At 42.5% G+C, this 18,620-nt stretch overlaps 1 protein-coding gene across 7 annotated transcripts in view; it reads right to left on the reverse strand.

Annotated features, from left to right (window-relative positions):
* RPS6KA5 (ribosomal protein S6 kinase A5) overlaps positions 1-18,620 on the reverse strand; it is a 196,289-nt gene that overhangs the window by 135,492 nt on the left and 42,177 nt on the right. The window contains exon 1 of one of the 7 annotated variants that reach the window (XM_019969393.2): positions 1,319-2,718. The exons of the other annotated variants lie outside the window; for them this stretch is intronic. The gene's annotated coding sequence lies outside the window, so the exon portion shown is untranslated. Of the gene's footprint in view, positions 1-1,318; positions 2,719-18,620 lie in introns of those variants that run through there. 7 annotated transcript variants of the gene reach the window in all.

Below are 18,620 nucleotides of genomic sequence, written 5' to 3' on the forward strand. Positions count from 1 at the left end.
AAAAGCATTTAGCCCTAGGCTTATAATAACACTTTATCCACCTTAAGCTTCTCTGGGAATTTATCTTTCCTGGCCTTTCCTTAATTATGAATGCTCAGATTCCAGTGAACAAGCTTAGAGGTAGTACCTGCTTTAGAGAAGAGTCCCCGTGGCCCAGGGGAGCTCACCCAGGTCAAGGATTCACTGTAACGACCAGAGATGAAGCTCATCAAAACGCTTTACTCTGTCCTGTCTTAACCTCCACGGGGGGCCAAGCAGATGCAACTGCCCCAGGGTTTTTACCCAGCGTTCACAGCAACACTAGGGCTCATTCTTGGTGTACGTTCATTCTGCGGCTTTGGACACAGGCATCCACCGTGTAGTGTGTATGTCATTCAGAGCAGCCACTGCCCCAAACACCCTCCATGCAGGTTTCTGTGTAGACACCAGACTTCAACTCCTGTGGGTAAACATATCAAGGAGCACAACTGCTGGGTCATGCTGTAAGCCTACCTTCAAGTTTTCTTTTTTTTTAAATCTGAATTTGTTACAACTTTTAAAGCAGAATGTGACTTGAGCATCACATTTCCTTTCACAATACTTGCTCTGAGTTACTTTTTCAAGGGCTTTACAACATGCCTGGACACGCTTATCATTCTGCTACTCTAAACACTGTTCTTTGAAAAACAAGCCCTATGTACAGACAACACTGGTGGTTGAGATGGTAAAGAATCTGCCTGCAGTGCTGGAGACCTGGATTCAATCCCTGGGTCGGGAAGATCCCCTGGAGAAGAGAATGGCAACCCAGCCCAATATTCTTGCCTGGAGAATCCCATGGGCAGAGGAGCCTGGCAGACTACACCCCACGGGGTCACAAAGAGTCAGACACGACTGAGTGACTAACACTTTCACTTTGATGTATGGACAGGGACTCCCATGAAGGTGGTTCAGTTTAACACACTTCATTTCCAGAGGCCTGGCACATGCAGTCAGTAACTACAGGGGATGAAGGGTTTAAAGAGTAGATCGCAGAAGATGGAAAGCTGCTTTAATGAGTGTTTCTTTTGAACACCAAGGTATACACTTCAGAACACTTTAGTGCCAGAAGACTTGTTTTACTAAAGAATCTGTTTATAGCTAAACACTGCAGACCATGAAGCTAACACAGGGGGCCTTATAACAAACGTAGGTACTTCCGTCTGTTAAAACGAGCCAACGTCAAACTAGAAAAGAACAAGCAGCTCCGTCAGCAATGCCACGGTCACCCAAGAAACACCACCCTCAGCAGGAGACGACACGCCCACGGGGAAGAAGTATATTTCGTATTAAAAGTAATTACCAAACCGTTTTCCGAAGCTGCTGTATCAGCCCTGCATGTACACCGACAGCAAATGAGAGTTCTCGTCGCTTTCCATCTTCGCCAGCATTCGGTGTTCCTGGTGTTCTGGATTTGGTCATTGTGATTGTGCAACGGCTGTCTCACTGTTGTTTTAATTGGCATTTCCTTGATGACACATGATGACATATAACTTTTCATATGCTTATTTGCCATGGGTGTATTCTTATCAGTGAGATGTCTGTCAACGTTACTGGCCCATTGTTAAAAATCAGGTTGTCTATTTTCTTACTGTTGAGTTGTGAGAGGTTTCTGTATATTTCAGATAAGTAACTCATCAGATATATCTTTTCTATATATTTTCCTCCAGTAGGTGACTTGTCTTCTCAATCTCCTGACACTGCCTTTTGCAGAGCGGAATTTTTGAATTTTAAACCTTTAATAAAGCCCAGCTTGTCAATTCTTGCTCTCACAGATCATGCCTTTGCAGTTGCACCTTAAAAGCCGTTACCACACCCAAGGCCATCTAGGCTGTCTCTCTGTTATTTTCTAGGACTAGAAAGTTTTATGTTTTACATTTAGGTCTATAATACACTTTAAGTGAATTTTTGTGAAGGATGTAAGGTATCTCACCAGATTCAATTTTTACATCTGGATGTCCAGCTGTTCCAGCATCACCTGTTGCCAGGACTGTCACTGCCCCACCGTACTGTCTTTACTCCACTGTCAAAGATCACTTGACTGTGTCTATATAGGTCTATTTCTGGGCTCTCCAGCCTGTTCCATTGCTGTATCTGCTTATTCCATCCTCAATAACACACTGTCTTGCTTACTGTAAGCTTGACAGTAAGTCTTAAAGCAGTGTGCCTGTCAGTCTCTTGACTGTCCTTCTCTTTTAATGTTGTGTTGGCTATTCTGGGTCTTTTGCCTAACCATGGAAACTTTAGAATCAGTTTGTTGATCTACACAAAATAATGTATACTTGGATTTTGATAGCAACTGCACTGAATCTGAATGGAGAAGGCAATAGCACCCCACCCCAGTACTCTGGAGAAGGCAATGGCACCCCACTCCAGTACTCTTGCCTGGAAAATCCCATGGAGGGAGGAGCCTGGTAGGCTGCAGTCCATGAGGTCATGAAGAGTCAGACACGACTGAGCGACTTCACTTTCACTTTTCACTTTCATGCACTAGAGAAGGAAATGGCAACCCACTCCAGTGTTCTTGCCTGGCGAATCCCAGGGACGGCAGAGCCTGGTGGGCTGCCATCTATGGGGTTGCACAGAGTCGGACATGACTGAAGTGACTTAGCAGCTTAGCAGCCAGTACTCTTGCCTGGAAAATCCCATGGAGGGAGGAGCCTGGTAGGCTGCAGTCCATGAGGTCATGAAGAGTCAGACACGACTGAGCGACTTCACTTTCACTTTTCACTTTCATGCACTGGAGAAGGAAATGGCAACCCACTCCAGTGTTCTTGCCTGGAGAATCCCAGGGACGGCAGAGCCTGGTGGGCTGCCATCTATGGGGTTGCACAGAGTCGGACATGACTGAAGTGACTTAGCAGCTTAGCAGCCAGTACTCTTGCCTGGAAAATCCCATGGAGGGAGGAGCCTGGTAGGCTGCAGTCCATGAGGTCATGAAGAGTCAGACACGACTGAGCGACTTCACTTTCACTTTTCACTTTCATGCACTGGAGAAGGAAATGGCAACCCACTCCAGTGTTCTTGCCTGGAGAATCCCAGGGACGGCAGAGCCTGGTGGGCTGCCAACTATGGGGTCGCACAGAGTCGGACATGACTGAAGTGACTTAGCAGCTTAGCAGCAGCACTGAATCTGTAGACCAAGTTGGGAAGAACTGATATCTCAACAATATTGAGTCTTACTATCCATGTACATAGACTATCTCTCCATTTATTTAGTTCTTCTTTGGTATCCTTCAACAGAGTTTTGTAGTTTTCCTCACATAGATCTCATACATGTTTTGTTAGATTTATACCTAAGTGTTTCATTTTGGGGTGTGTGTGTGCAAATTTAAATGGTATTGTTTTAAATTTCAAATCCGACATGTTTATTGCTGGTAGGAAGCAGATGACTGTTGTATATTAATCCTGCATCCTAAAACTGTAATAAAACTGCAACTGCTTATTAGTTTCGAGAGGGTTTTTGTTGTTGCTGTTAACAGTGATTTTTTTCAAATTTTCCACATTCTCAGCATGCTTTTAATTTGCATTTTCTTCATGACATGTTGAATATCTTTTCATGGATATACTGGTCATTTACACTTTTTGTGTTTGTGAATTGTCCCAATCTTTTGCCCAGTTTTGTAGCACTGTTTGTCTAACTGTTGAGTCGTAAGAGCTCTTTACATATTTTAAGTAAAAGTGCTTTGCCAGACACACATTTTCCAAAGGTGTTCTCCATTCTATAGTTTGGCTTTTTATTTAACTGTGTCTTTTTAAGAGTGAATTTTAAAAATTTTGATGAAGTCGTAAATTTTTTCTTTTATAGTCTATGCTTTCTGGATTCTAAAACATCTCTGCCTACTCAATGTCACAAAATGTTCTTTAAAATGTTCTTCTGGAAATTTAACAGTTTTAGCTCTTACATTTAAGTCTATGATCCAATTTGAGTTAACTTTTTTGTCTAATGTGAGGTAAAGTTCAAGATTCGTTTTTTCTCATACAGATATCTAGTTGTTCTGGTACCATTTAAAAAAAAAAAAACTTTTTTTTTTACTGTTGATTTATGTTGGTTCACTTGTCAAAAATCAATTTGCCCTTTAAGTGTGGATTTATCTCAGGACTCTGTTCTGTCCTGATGCTCTATGTGCAGTCTTGTGCTAGTAGCTCGCTGCCTCGGTCACCATAAGACTTGAACCAGGCAATACAAATCCTCCAATCTAGACAATGTTCAAGATTGTCCTGTATTTTCTTATAAATTTTAGAATTAGGTTTTCAATTTCTACCCCAAAAAGCCTGCTAGGATTTTAACTAAAGTGTTTAATCTATAACACTTATTTTCATCTAAACTACTGGGTTAACAGTTTAATCCACTAACAATCTAATATACTTATTGATATGGTTGGGTTTGGGTCTATCACTTTATTATTAATTTTTAACTTGTCACTTCTGTTGTATGGTTCCATTTTTCTATTTTCCTGACTTTTGAAAAAATTATTTGAATGTTGTTTAGAATCTCAGTGTTCACACTCACATTTTAGCTTTACTTCTCTGCATTATTTGTGTAGTTATTGCTCTAAGGAGTACAATATGTATCTCTAACTCTTCACATTCCTCTGACAATTGAAAACGGTGCCATTTCACATGAAATACAAAAACTTTTCAACATCCTTCCTGGTATAGCCATTACATATTATATGGGATTTATAATATCTTCCATGTATGTTATAAACTTCACAATGCTATGAGTTTTGCTTATATAATTTATAAAGAAATAAAGAATAACAAGAGAAAAACAAGAAATAAAGAATAACTTCTGTACTTCTCCAGATACTTATAGTTTCTGATGATGTTTCTTTTTCAAGGATTCAAAATTCTATCTGGTACCACGTTTCTTCAGCCTTGAAGAACATCCTTTGACATTTCTTATAGGGCCAGTGATGAATTTTCTGAGTTTTACTTTATCTGAAAGAGACATTCTTTTACCTTGATTTAAATTTTTATTGGGACATAATTAACATATCATAAATTCATCCTTTTAAAGAATATAATTCAGTGGTTTTTAGTGTGTTCACAGGTTGTGCCATCATCACCACCAGAATCATCTTCATTCTTGATGGATATTTTCCTTTGTTAGGGAATACTGCATTGCAGGCTTTTTTCCCTTTGCTTCCAGCACTTCAAACATGTCCTTCTGCTCTTCTGGTTTATAAAGTAAAAGTCAGTCTTTACATGGATTATTGCTTCTCTGTCTGAAACAATGTGACTTTTCTCTTACTGCTTTCAACACTGCTTTTTATCTTTGGCTTTCAACAGTTTTGCCATGATGTGTCCTTTTTTATGTTATTTTAATTTTTATTGGAATATAGTTGATTTGCAATGCTGTGCTACTTCCTGCTGTACCCAAAAGTGAATCAGATACACAAATACATATATCTACTCTTTTCTACCTCCTGAGAAATCTGTATGCAGGTCAAGAAACAACAGTTAGAAGTGGACATGGAACAACGGACTGGTTCCAAATTGCGAAAGGAGTACATCAAGGCTGTATATTGTCACCCTGCTTATGTAACTTATATGCAGAGTACATCGTGAGAAACTTCCAGCTCGGCTGGAAGAAGCACAAGCCGGAATCAAGACTGCTGGGAGAAATATCAATAACCTCAGATATACAGATGACGCCACCCTTATGACAGAAAGCAAAGAAGAACTAAAGAGCCTCCTGATGAAAGTGAAAGAAGAGAGTGAAAAAGTTGGCTTAAATCGCAACATAAAAACTAACATCATGGCATCTGGTCCCATCACTTCTTGGCAAACAGATGGGGAAACAATGGAAACAGTGAGAGACTTTATTTTTTTGTGCTCCAAAATCACTGCAGATGGTGACCGAAGCCATGAAATTAAAAGATGCTTGCTCCTTGGAAGAAAAGCTAGGACCAACCTAGACAGCATATTCAAAAGCAGAAACATTACTTTGCCAACAAAGGTCCATCTAGTCAAAGCTATGGTTTTTCCAGTAGTCATGTATGGATGTGAGAGCCCGACTGTAAAGAAAGCTGAGAGCCGAAGAACTGATGCTTTTGAACTGTGGTGTTGGAGAAGACTCATGAGAGTCCCTTGGACTGCAAGAAGATCAAACCAGTCCATGCTACAGGAAATTAGTCCTGAATATTCATTAGAAGGACTGACGCTGAAGCTCCAATACTTTGTCCACCTGATGCGAAGAACTGACTCACTGGAAAAGACCCTGATGCTGGGAGAGATTGAAGGTGGGAGAAGAAGGGGATGACAGAGGATGAGATGGTTGGATGGCATCACCGACGCGATGGACATGAGATTGACCAAGGTCCGGGAGTTGGTGATGGACAGGGAAGCCTGGCGTCCTGCAGTCTATGGGGTCACAAAGAGTCGGACATGACTGAGCAACTGAACTGAACTCAACTCTTTTCTAAGATTCTTTTCCCATAATGGTCATTATGGAGTACTGAATAGAGTTCCCTGTGCTATACAACAGGTCCTTATTAGTTATCTATTTTATATATAGTAGTCTGTGTATGTCAATCCCAATCTCCCAATTTATCCCTCCCCCTCTTGCCCCTAGTAACCATAAGATTTTTTTCTACACCTGTAACTGTTTCTCTTTTATAAGTCACTTTATTTGTACCATTTTCTTAGATTTCACATACAAGTGATATCATATAATATTTGTACTTCTCTGCCTGAAAAAATCTCTAGATCCATCATGTTGCTGCAAATGGCATTATTTCATTCTTTTTTATGACTGCGTAATACTCCATTATAAATATGCAGGAAATCTTCTTTCTCCACTTTTCTGCTGATAGACATTTAGGCTGCTTGCAGACATGCTATGGCCTTCTTTGGGCTCATCTGGCCTGGAATCTACCAAGTATCTTAGATCTCTGAGTTCCTGTTTTTCATCCAATTTGAGAAGTTTCTGCCTTAATTTTTTCAAATGTTTTTTTATCCCATTCCTCTCTCCTCACTTTCTTAAGATTCCAACTGCACATATGTTTGATTGTTTGATACTAAGAGGTCCCTGAGACTCTATTCATTTTTTTCTAACGTTTTCTCTGTTCTTCACATTAGTTCCCATTGTTCTATCTTCAAGTCCACTTTCATTTCCTTCCAATATCTCTATTCAACTGTTAAATCCATCCAACAGATTTTTACATTTCAAACATTTCATTTCTAGAAATTCCATGTGGTTCTTTTTCATTGTTTCTATTTATCAGATAAGATTTTTTATTTTTTCACTCACAGAGAACATGTTGCTTTATTTCATTGAGGATATTTTAAGAGCTGCTTTAAAATTCTTGTCTGCTACTGCCAATATCTCGTGCATCTCAGGCTGGGATTCAGTTGTTTTTATTTCCTCTTGGGATATGTTCCATTTCCTTGATCCCTCCTATGTAGGATAATTTTTGATTATACTCTCAACATTAACCTTAAACGCTAACTTGTGAAAACTCTAAGCTTGTTATTTTTCCCCAGCAAGAGTTTCTTTTGTTTTAGCCGGCAAATATCTTGGTTTTGCCTGGCCTGACTTGAATTACAAATCGGTTTCTTAGAAGGCAGCTCCAGGCCACTGCAGATCTATTTTTTAAGTCAAGCTGTTCTGAGACTGTTGTATTCATGCTTGGTTCAGAAGTAAATGCACAAATTTTTGTACACAAAATTTGAGGACTCTCCCTCCTCTAAGGATCCTCTCTTTTAGGGATTCCTCCACTATCTTCAGTGGCCAAGGTTTCTCTGACTTTAGCTCCCCAGTTTCTCTGACCAGAGAGACCATTGTTTCTTCATCAGAGTCCAAAGAATATGACCTATGCTCAGCCTGAAGCTAAACGTAGTGAAAAGGCGCTGCTGCCCTCCCCGCCCCTCCCACTGTGTGCCTGACGGCCTGCTTCTGTCCACTCTCAAGTGCCTTAAACACTGCTTCTTCTAGTAAGTCCAGTGTTCACAGTTACTTTTTGCAAAGTAATTCTCTAGAAGGTGGTCTCTGACATTACAAGAAGTAATGGTCTTCCTAAGTCAACATTCAAATAAAATAGCAGTTTCTGCTTCTCACTTCAACTACTGCCCTTGGAAATTAACTTCAAAGAGCAAATAAAATCTTAAAGGTGATACAACATAGGCCCGTCTCAGGGATCATGAACTTAACATCCATATGATTCTTTTACATCGTATCTGTTAGACACGGTAAGTGAGCACACGTATGGAAGCAAATCTACAGGAGGCTCTTAACACGTTTAGGCTTTGGGGAATACTGTTAATTAAAAAGATTTTTTTCACTGTGTTAATGACAAAACAGATAAAAGCAAACAAAAATATGATGCTATACAGAACCCAAGCAATGAGAAACAGATATTCAAGCATGTGAGTCTAAGAGTGTAAATGGTTCTCGTTTCTCTGGTATTATTTTTCATTGTAATCAGAAGTCTTTCAACATGAAAGTCTAAAAATAAACTACATTTCTCTTAATTGTTAACCTAAGAGCAAGAGCTCAACCTTCCCAGCAATGCTACTAACATTCATTAGAACAAGATTTAAATATTGACACATTTTACTTCATCCTAGAGGCACAATAAACAGCAGCCCCTTAAAGGAACCTGTATTTCTGAGTCATCTACCTGCCTTGGCAAAGTCCAAAGTGACATGTCAGGTGACCTGCAGCCGCCTGGATGTCTGGGACCAGAGCCCCAGAAACAGACCCGTGCCTGAGAGAGACAGAATGTCCGGTTGCCTTTCCTCATGTACGAAAGGAGATGGTGGCTGCGGAAGCTCCTTTACCTGTGCCAGGCAAGCTTCTGCCCGACTCTCCGTCTAGCTCTTCCCGAAGATAAAAAGAAGCTACTCATTATTCAAGAGTCCAAAACTCTGACTGGGGACAGTCAGTAGCAAGCGGAGTCTCTGTGTTAAGAACAGTCTCCACCCAAGGCCTGTTCTTTTTCTTTTTTGCCTCAAACTTCTGGCCTGGCCTGATCTCTTGAGAAGGCCATTCTCTTGCATGCCTCCTTCCACTGTATATAATGGTTACTAAGTGGATGTGGAGGTTCCCTTGGGACCTGGTGTTCACTCACTGTGTGCTCTTTCTAAACCTGCGGGCTCACAGCTCAGCGTGCTGGTCCCAAGGTTATGACTAGACGGGTGTGGGAGGGAGGCAGGAGTTCTCACTCTGGTAAACTACATGCACCGACGCCGCTTTTAAGAAGAGCTCTGCACTGGCCCGTCGGAAGCTCGCTCAGCTTTTACAGACAATGTGGTACTGGGCCCCACCAGCTACGTTCCTTGCAGACAGTTCCCTCCTGACTCTTGAGGGGTAAGAGTAATGTGACTGAGCAGACTTTGGGCATTTCCGGATTTCCAGCTATAACAGCTTAATTGCACCAACATCTCATCCTCAGCTCCTAAATCCTATATAAAAGAATTAACTTCCCACAGAAACAATGCCTATGGAAACTCTTCACAAATACATAAAATAACAAACAATATCAACAAACTTTAAAAATGTAGTCTAGAGCTACTTAGTTGGTACATAGTATGATCATATCATTGCTTATTCAGCTCAGTTCAGTCTCTCAGTTGTGTCTGACTCTTTGCGACCCCATGAACCGCAGCACGCTAGGCCTCCATCTCCATCACCAACTCCTGGAGCCTGCTCAAACTCATGTCCATCGAGTCAGTGATGCCATCCAAACATCTCATCCTCATCTTATCTGTCGTACCCTTCTCCTCCTGCCTTCAATCTTTCCCAGCATCAGGGTCTTTTCCAATGAGTCAGTTCTTCCCATCAGGTGGCCAAAGTATTGGAGTTTCAGCTTCAGCATCAGTCCTTCCAATGAATACTCAGGACTGGTTTCCTTTAGGATGGACTGGTTGGATCTCCTTGCAGTCCATTTTGATGCCCACATCATATGAGTTATTAAATATTAACAAACATCAACTAAAACAATAAACATTTCTGAACTTTTCAAGGTCTACTTTAGGCCTATCTCTATTATTAACCAGTTTAGGTAGCTCATCAAAAGAATTTGAAGATGTTTTACATTAATACAATATTAATCATTTAGAAAGGACAGGTGTGAATAATTTTAATGTTTCACAAAGCAATTTTAACTAATTTTTTTTCTTATTAAAATATTCGGGACTCTCCCACTGAAAATCCCTTCCTGGGACTTCCTTGGTTGCCCAGGGGTTACGAATCTGCCTTATAAATGCAGGGGACACAGTCTCAGTCCCAGTGGGGGACTAAGAGCCCACCTGCCTTATGCCACAACTAAGGAATCTGCACCACAATGAAAGGTCCTGCGTGACTCAGTGGAGAGAAAATCCTTCCCTTCTTGATTAGTGTTATTCTCCTACAATGTATTCTCCTATAACTTATTCTTATTGGTTAGGAAATCACTTTTAATCCTATTAACTAAACCCTTTACAAGAAGTGAATGGATTTTTCAAAAACATATTTGCTGCAACTCTAATAAATTTCAATTAATACAAAAACTCTCTTTAGAAAAGTCTGATGAACACTTCTTAAAGGAAAAATCTTATATTATACAATGACTATAAAATACTTGATTCTTTACACTGTAAGTGGATTCCTCCAGCTTCTCCTATAATATTAATGCAGATACGTGCATTGTGGGAAGATATGACTGACGTGACTTTTAAAATAATAAATTTAGACTAAAAAGATCATTGTCTTTTCTCCCAAATTCAAAAAGCATTTTTGTTTTTTACTATAAAATAATCCACGTTCAAAGTTTAAGAAAACAAACAGTATAAATAGGCCTAAAGAGACCCTGAAAATCTCCCACAGTCCCACCACTCAAAGATAATTATCATTAATCTTTGGCATTTTTTCCTAGGATTTTAGCCACAAATGATTGATAAATGCTTCTTAACTTTCTAGGCAATTCTATTATCAAATGTAATTTGTAAAGCACATAATCTATAATTTTTTTTTTTAGGTTGTGAGATATTTAACTTGGAACATCCCACTCTCACGGAGGAAAAGAATCAGTAACAACACATTTTTTTATTCTGTTGCCATAGTTTCTGCTAAGCTGCACACATGTAATTGCACAGAGCGTGTGCTGAAATCATTTTATTAGATCCAATGATTCACTTATGCTAAAGTGAAAGGCTTAATTTAAAAGCACTTTTACAATTAAAGTAGAAATAAAGAGAATAATGCTTCTGAAGCCATTTCAAGTAGGTTTCTTGGTATACAACTAAGGCACTCATACACTAGATTTATTCAGTGAATTAGTTACTTACTAAATTTGCAATAAGCTGTGAAAATGGAATTTAATAGAAAAGACTACAGAGTCTGTAGATATTAAAGGGAATATCAGCATCATGTGAAGCTACCAGACAGCCTTATTGAGAACTACTGGTCCTCATTCACTTGTTTAAGAAACATTTACCAAGTGCTTCCTAACACCTGAACCAAGTGTTAGGTCTGTAGCCAACAAGTACAGGATTTAAACTAGCCAAGACGAGAGAATGGCTGGGAGATTTCGGACCAGAAGGGTTGGAACAAAAGCATAAGTAGGAATAAGTATTTTCCTACCAGAGAATATTAGCTATAAGAAACATGTGGGAAAAACAGTAAAAGCATGACATAAAATAGATACAAGAAATGAGCTGATTCCAAACCTAGAATACCAGACTAGTTTTAATTGAATCAAAACTACTGAATCCACAAGTAACAGCAGCTACGGCTTCAGGAGAATTACCCCAGCAGTAGCATGCTGCCGTGTGGACAGAGCAAGGGAGATGAGTGCGAAAAGCTGGGAGGTCACTGCAACAGACTAGATGAGTGCTGACGAGGATCTAGTCCACGCACGGACAGAAACTGAAAGGAGGGGAAACAATGGAGCCAAGACTCCCTGAGACAGGGCTTCCCTGGCGGCTCAGTGGCAAAGAATCCACCTGCCAGTGCAGGAGACATAGGTTCAACTCCTGGTCTGGGAGGGTCCCCCTGTCTCAGAGCAACTAAGCCTGGGAGCCACAGCTCCTGAAGCCCCTGGGCCTTTGTGCTCGTGGTCCACAACCAGACAAACCACCGCAATGAGACGCTCATGCACCGTAACTAGAGAAAAGCCCACAGCAAGGAAGACCCAGCACAGTCAAAAACAAGTAAATAAAATTGTGTGTGTGTGTGTGTGTGTGTGTATAAAGAATCACTGAAATACTCACTTCAAGAAGCATCTGCTGAACACCTGACTTGGGAGCTGAGACTACAAAAGCAACCAGGAAGGGCTCCCAACTTCCAGAGATAAACTAACTGAACTTCTGCTCCATCTTCCCCCAGTGACCCCGTATCTAAAGTACAAGAAACTGTGGTGAATGGTAGCTACTGACAGCATCTTGCTGAAAGGGGAAGTTAAAAGGGAAAGCTGGAAAGGGAGGCTTGGGGTTTCAACACTGATTTTGAAGTTACGGCATGCCATCCCAAGGGCTATCATGCGGGGAGCTCTAGACAAGGAACCGCAGCTCTGCACAGACAGCACGTGGATGGGGTTCAGGACATGCTACCCCAAAGCACAGTACCTTGGTAGAGTGAGTATTTTAAGCTGAAGGAATCAGAAACAGCACATGCAAGGACTCTCTGACCTTCCCCTGAAGTCAGCCACAGACCCTCCTGTGCGAGGGCACCCTCCCCCTACACCCAGAGGAAAGGAGCATCTTTCCCTTTCAAGTCAGGGACACAGAGAGGAATCGGAACAAACAGGATCTGCCAAGTTTCCCCCAGTTTACGACCCACACCCTTTTCCCATGAGGCTCCATTTTTCATCAAACCTATTATTAAAAAGCTCAGGTTTAACCATTTCTCTAAGTCTTTATTTCCTCGTGAAGGCCACCAAGTAACATAAAACTTACATGAAATCAATTTATATACTTTTCTGTTGTTAATTGTCTTCTGTTACAGGAATCCAAGTTGAGAATTCAGAAGAGTGAAGAAAAAAGTATTTTTCTTTCCTCCCCTACAATGCCCAAGGTTTTTAGAAGGGGACAAGGGCTAAAGTTTTAAGAAGAAAACTCTTCAGGAGATCATAAAAAGAGAGCAAGTCTTGATGATGACCAAGAGTTAAGACACAAGGAGAAAAAGGGCCAGAGAAAGGGCTAGAAAACGAACAATGTGTAGAATCCAAGGAAAGACAAATGCCAATTGGAAACTGATCATCAGGGTAGTAACTCTGTGATACACTGATAAATATATATATTTGGTCTTAGTCTTAAAAGCTTAGGAATCTCCTGAGAGTGATAAGAGTCTCTTGTAAGTTACTGAGGGAGGGGGTGGTGCCAGACACCAGGGACTCTCGACCTACCCCCTCTGCCCCCTTCCCACCCCAGGGGAGGGGAGTGGGGCTGGACAGTGAGTTAATCACCAACGGCCATTATTCAATCCAGCATGCCTGTACAGAAACGTCCATGAAGACCCCTAAACAACAGGGCCTGGGGGTCAGAGAGCTTCTGGGTTGAAGCACACACATAGAGGCTGGGACAGCAGTCTTCCCTGAGAGTTCTAGAAAGTTCCACACTTCCCAGCACCTCCCGCATCCCAAATACCCAGCCCAACGAATCTCTTCCCTGTGATCCTGAGTTCGCGCTGTATGAATAAATGAAAGTTGTATGAATAAATAAAATAAATCGAGCCTCCAATCTACACAGGGAGGTCAAGGTACAAAGGTTGGGGTGGGAAAACAAAATAATATCCTGAAAAGTAATGGATACAGATAGTTTTCAAGAAATGGAGATTAAAGGGAAGGAATTGAGGAAATGGGAAAGAATCCTATGAAACTTTTTTCCAGCTTGGAAGGCAGATGAACGAGAAAGCCCATGGACAAAGGGAATACGAGAAAGGCTGGGAGGTGTTTTAGGGAGCAGATCCCTCAGAAAGTGATAAACAATGGGATGCTGGTCAGAAAGCGCCAGAGAGAAGGACTGAAGCACAGACGTGAAGACAAGGGCGTGTTCAGGCCCTGTGGCTGGAAAAAGGATTCTGTGTAGCCTTTCTAACGGGCGCAGATGGCCTCTGCCAGAGAAGCAGTGCCCTGAAACAAGAGTCAAACGCCTCAGAAATCAGCTAAAACAAGCAACGGACAATGAAGTGAGCTCGACAGCAGGGCAAAAGCATCTGAAGGCTTCTCCACTGGCTCAGAGGGAAAGAGTCCACCTGCAACGCAGGAGATGTGAGAGAGGCAGGTTCAGTCCCCGGGTCAGAAGATCCCCTGGAGGACGAAACGGCAAGCCACCCCGGTATCCTTGCTGGGAAGATCCCACGGGCAGAGCCTGGCAAGCTGTAGTCCATAGGGTGGCAAAGCAGTTGGGCACAAGTGAACACAGCACACGACAATCAAAAGGACTAAAATATTTAAAGAATGGACAACAAAGACAGACTGAAAAAAGAGACTGGACAAAATGAAAACTAAAAAACGGTGCCCGATCGGGCAGTGGTCTCTAGCACTTTCCTGTGAAGAAACTACTCAACAGCTTGGAACACCAGATTCCCAAGGAAGGAACTCCCCTATCCTCAGGACGGCTGTGCTGCGCTCTTGAGCTTTTCTGTCTTTAGCTATTAGAACACACCACCATTCCCCTTTTTTCCTAATTCCATGCTCCCCCAAGCAAACCAATCTTCACTTGATACCTTTACCCAAAAAGAAAAATGCACTAATTAAGGACACACAGGTATTCCACGCACTTGTTGATCTGTATTGCCCGCTGTAAGCTGGGAAAATGTCACCGGGGTTTACATCATCTTCTGTGAGTAAACCTACAACTAGATGCACGAAACTGAAGAATGAAGAAAAGCACAGCAGCATGATGACCCGACCTTGAATCCTATCTGCCGCCAACAAGCAGCACTTAATCAACAGCCACACATACAAGACACAGCACTAGTACACCATGCCCCCATCAACGGTTTTCCAACTTTTTCTCATTTCAGAAGAAAAGAGAACAATTATAAAAAACAACGTTTAGTTGAGATTTACTTGTGAATGCAAAAGTAAGCAGAGAAACTTCTAGCCTATTGCAGATGAAACAAATAATGAAGCTATAATTTATTATAAATCTATGATCTACAGAATACTATCAACTTCTACAACTTTTAAACACAGTCAACACAAAACTTTGCCAATTTTCAGATACTTAACTGATTTTTTTTTTCTTGAGACATCAACTCATCAATTTAAAACAGAGACAGAGAGAAACAAAAACTAACAAGTTAATGAAAAAGTTCCTGTTTTTGGTAAAGAAAGGAGTTTCAGACCTGGCCCAATTCCCTATTCCTCAATAATTAGTTTCAGCTTCCCCTTTCCAGCACCTTCAGTAGTAAACACATCAACACTAATCTCTAATTTCCAAGTGCCAGTGTGAGCAAGATCACATCACGACATCGTGGGCACCTTCCTCTTTTTAAAACTTTTCTTTTATTAGGACCTGTGACAGAAAAAGGCTCAGGGATGGGACGACTGTAATCCCACCATCCTAATACTAGCTAGCCACATTTTGTGTTCATTTCTGCTCTTTTGCTGATATGGCGGGTCCCCGTTACCAGCAGGAAGCCAGCTCCCGAGAGAATCTAGACTGACGGGCTCGAGTCCTGCAGACCCTCAGCCTGTGCAAGTCAGACGCCCCCAGCCCAGGGCTCCATGAGGTCCTCAGAAGATACCCTCAGCTCCCTCCAAGGCACTGAGGGTCATCACGGTTCTGTATTGCAACCAACCAAGCACGGTTCGGGTCTTTCTCTGCGTTTTATAAGAGACAAAAGTGAAAGTGAAGTCACTCAGTCGTGTCCGATTCTTTGAGACCCCATGGACTGCAGCCCACCAGGCTCCTACATCCATGGGATTTTCCAGGCAAGAATACAGGAGTGGGTTGCCATTTCCTTCTCCAGAAGATCTTCCCGACCCAGGGACTGAACCCGGGTCTCCCACATTGTGGGAAGATGCTTTACCGTCTGAGCCACCAGGGAACGGAAGACAAAAGCAAAATCCAAACACAAGCAAAAAGCCTTCCTCAGCGCAAGAGACTTGAGCGAAGACTTCGGGGAAGGCAGAGGGCAGCAATCATGGCAGCAACAGACAGGGAACTGGAAGCGGGAACACCCTGGATCCCACCCTCCACCCCTAGGGAGGCTGTCATCTCACCCGTTTCCTGGTCTCACATCAGCTTTCTGACTTCTCTCCTTTTCTCTCTCCTTCCTCATCAGGAACAAAACCAGCAGATCTGGTCCCTTGTTTCTTATCAAGCGGCTTCCTCCACTCTGAACCCCTCAGTGCCGGTTAAAACCCGGACTCACAGCCCTGGAGGGCCCGACCAGAAGGCGACCTCAGGGCACTCACTGCCATACCAGGGGTGCTGGTGCCCACTGCGGCCGCAAGACCTGTCTCTTCTCCTTGCTTATTCAAGGCTGTCATGTAGGCGCCGTTCTCTGTGACAGCGTGCGTCCTAAGTCGCTTCAGTCGTGTCCGGCTCTTTGTGACCCCATGCCAGGCTCTTCTGTCCATGGGATTCTTCAGGCAAGAACACTGGAATGGGTTGCCATGCCCCCCTCCAGGGGATCTCACAGTCTGCTAACTGAAGAAACACTCTGAAGGCTTACTTGGAGCTGATCCCGTACAAAGCCCTGGCGAGCAGACCCACTCTGAAATCAAGGAGCACAGGGTCCGGGGGGCCACTCGGGTAGGTGGAGCAGCCCAGGGTGCCAGCAACAGCAGGGTAGTAAGAAGCAGGGAGAGGAGCTTGAAGGAGCACCTCCCCAGCTCAACGTCCGCAGAGGCCAGGCACAGAAGCGCAGCACACAGCCTACCAGAAGACGGAGAACATGCCCTGTCTGGGGACCTGCAGACCCCATGCACCACACCACGCCAGGCCTCCCTGTCCATCACCAACTCCTGGAGTCCACCCAAACCCACGTCCACTGAGTCAGTGATGTCATCCAGCCATCTCATCCTCTGTCGTCCCCTTCTCCTGCTGCCCTCAATCTTTCCCAGCATCGGGGTCTCTTCTAATGAGTCAGCTCTTAGCATCCGGTGGCTAGAGTATTGGAGTTTCAGCTTTAGCATCACTCCTTCCAAAGAACACCCAGGACTGATCTCCTTTAGGATGGACTGGTTGGATCTCCTTGCAGTCCAAGGGACTCTCAAGAGTCTTCTCCAACACCCCAGTTCAAAAGCATCAATTCTTCGGCACTCAGCTTTCTTTATAGTCCAACTCTCACATCCATATGTGACCACTGGAAAAACCATAGCCTTGACTAGATGGACCTTTGTTGACAAAGTAACATCTCTGCTCTTCAATATGCTGTCTAGGTTGGTCATAACTTTCCTTCCAAGGAGTAAGCGTCTTTTAATTCCATGGCTGCAGTCACCATCTGCAGTGATTTTGGAACAATAAATTGGAATCAAATATTTGGAACCAATATTCCAAACCAATATTTGGAACCAAATAAAGTCTGCCACTGTTTCCCCACCTATTTGCCATGAAGTGATGGGACTGGATGCCATGATCTGCGTTTTCTGAATGTTGAGCTTTAAGCCAACTTTTTCACTCTCCTCTCTCACTTTCATCAAGAGGCTCTTTAGTTCTTCTTCACTTTCTGCCATAAGGGTGGTGTCATCTGCACATCTGAGGTTCCTGATATTTCTCCCGGCAATCTTGATTTCAGCTTGTGCTTCATCCAGCCCAGCGTTTCTCATGATGTACTTTGCATACAAGTTAAATAAGTAGGGTGACAATATACAGCCTTGACATACTCCTTTCCCGATTTGGAACCAGTCTGTTGTTCCATGTCCAGTTCTAACCGTTGCTTCTTGACCTGCATACAGATTTCTCAGGAGGCAGGTCAGGTGGTCGGGTGTTCTCATCACTTCAAGAATTTTCCACAGTTTGTTGTGATCCACACAGTCAAAGGCTTTGGTGTAGTCAATAAAGCAGAAATAGATGTTTTTCTGGAACTCTCTTGCTTTTTCGATGATCCAACAGATGTTGGCAATTTGATCTCTGGTTCCTCTGCCTTTTCTAAATCCAGCTTGAACATCTGGAAGTTCATGGTTCATGTACTATTGAAACCTGGCTTGGAGAATTTTGAGCATTACTTTACTAGCGTGTGAGATGAGTGCAATTGTGCAGTAGTTTGAACATTCTTTGACATTGCCTTTCTTTGGGATTGGAATGAAAACTGACCTTTTCCAGTCCTGTGGCCACTGCTGAGTTTTCCAAATTTGTTGGCATATTGACTGCAGCACTTTCACAGCATCATCTTTTAGGATTTGAAACAGCTCAGCTGAATTCTATCACCTCCACTAGCTTTGTTTGTGGTGATACTTCCTAAGGCTCACTTGACTTCACATTCCAGGATGTCTGGCTCTAGGTGAGTGATCACACCATCATGATTATCTAGGTCATGAAGATCTTTTTTGTACAGTTCTGTGTATTCTTGCCACCTCTTCTTAGTATCTTCTGCTTCTGTTAGGTCCATGCCATTTTTGTCCTTTATTGAGCCCATCTTTGCATGAAATGTTCCCTTGGTATCTCTAATTTTCTTGAAGTGATCTCTAGTCCTTCCCATTCTATTGTTTTCCTCTATTGCTTTG

Source organism: Bos indicus, chromosome 10 (assembly GCF_029378745.1).
Source record: "Bos indicus isolate NIAB-ARS_2022 breed Sahiwal x Tharparkar chromosome 10, NIAB-ARS_B.indTharparkar_mat_pri_1.0, whole genome shotgun sequence".
Taxonomy (NCBI): Eukaryota; Metazoa; Chordata; class Mammalia; order Artiodactyla; family Bovidae; genus Bos; species Bos indicus.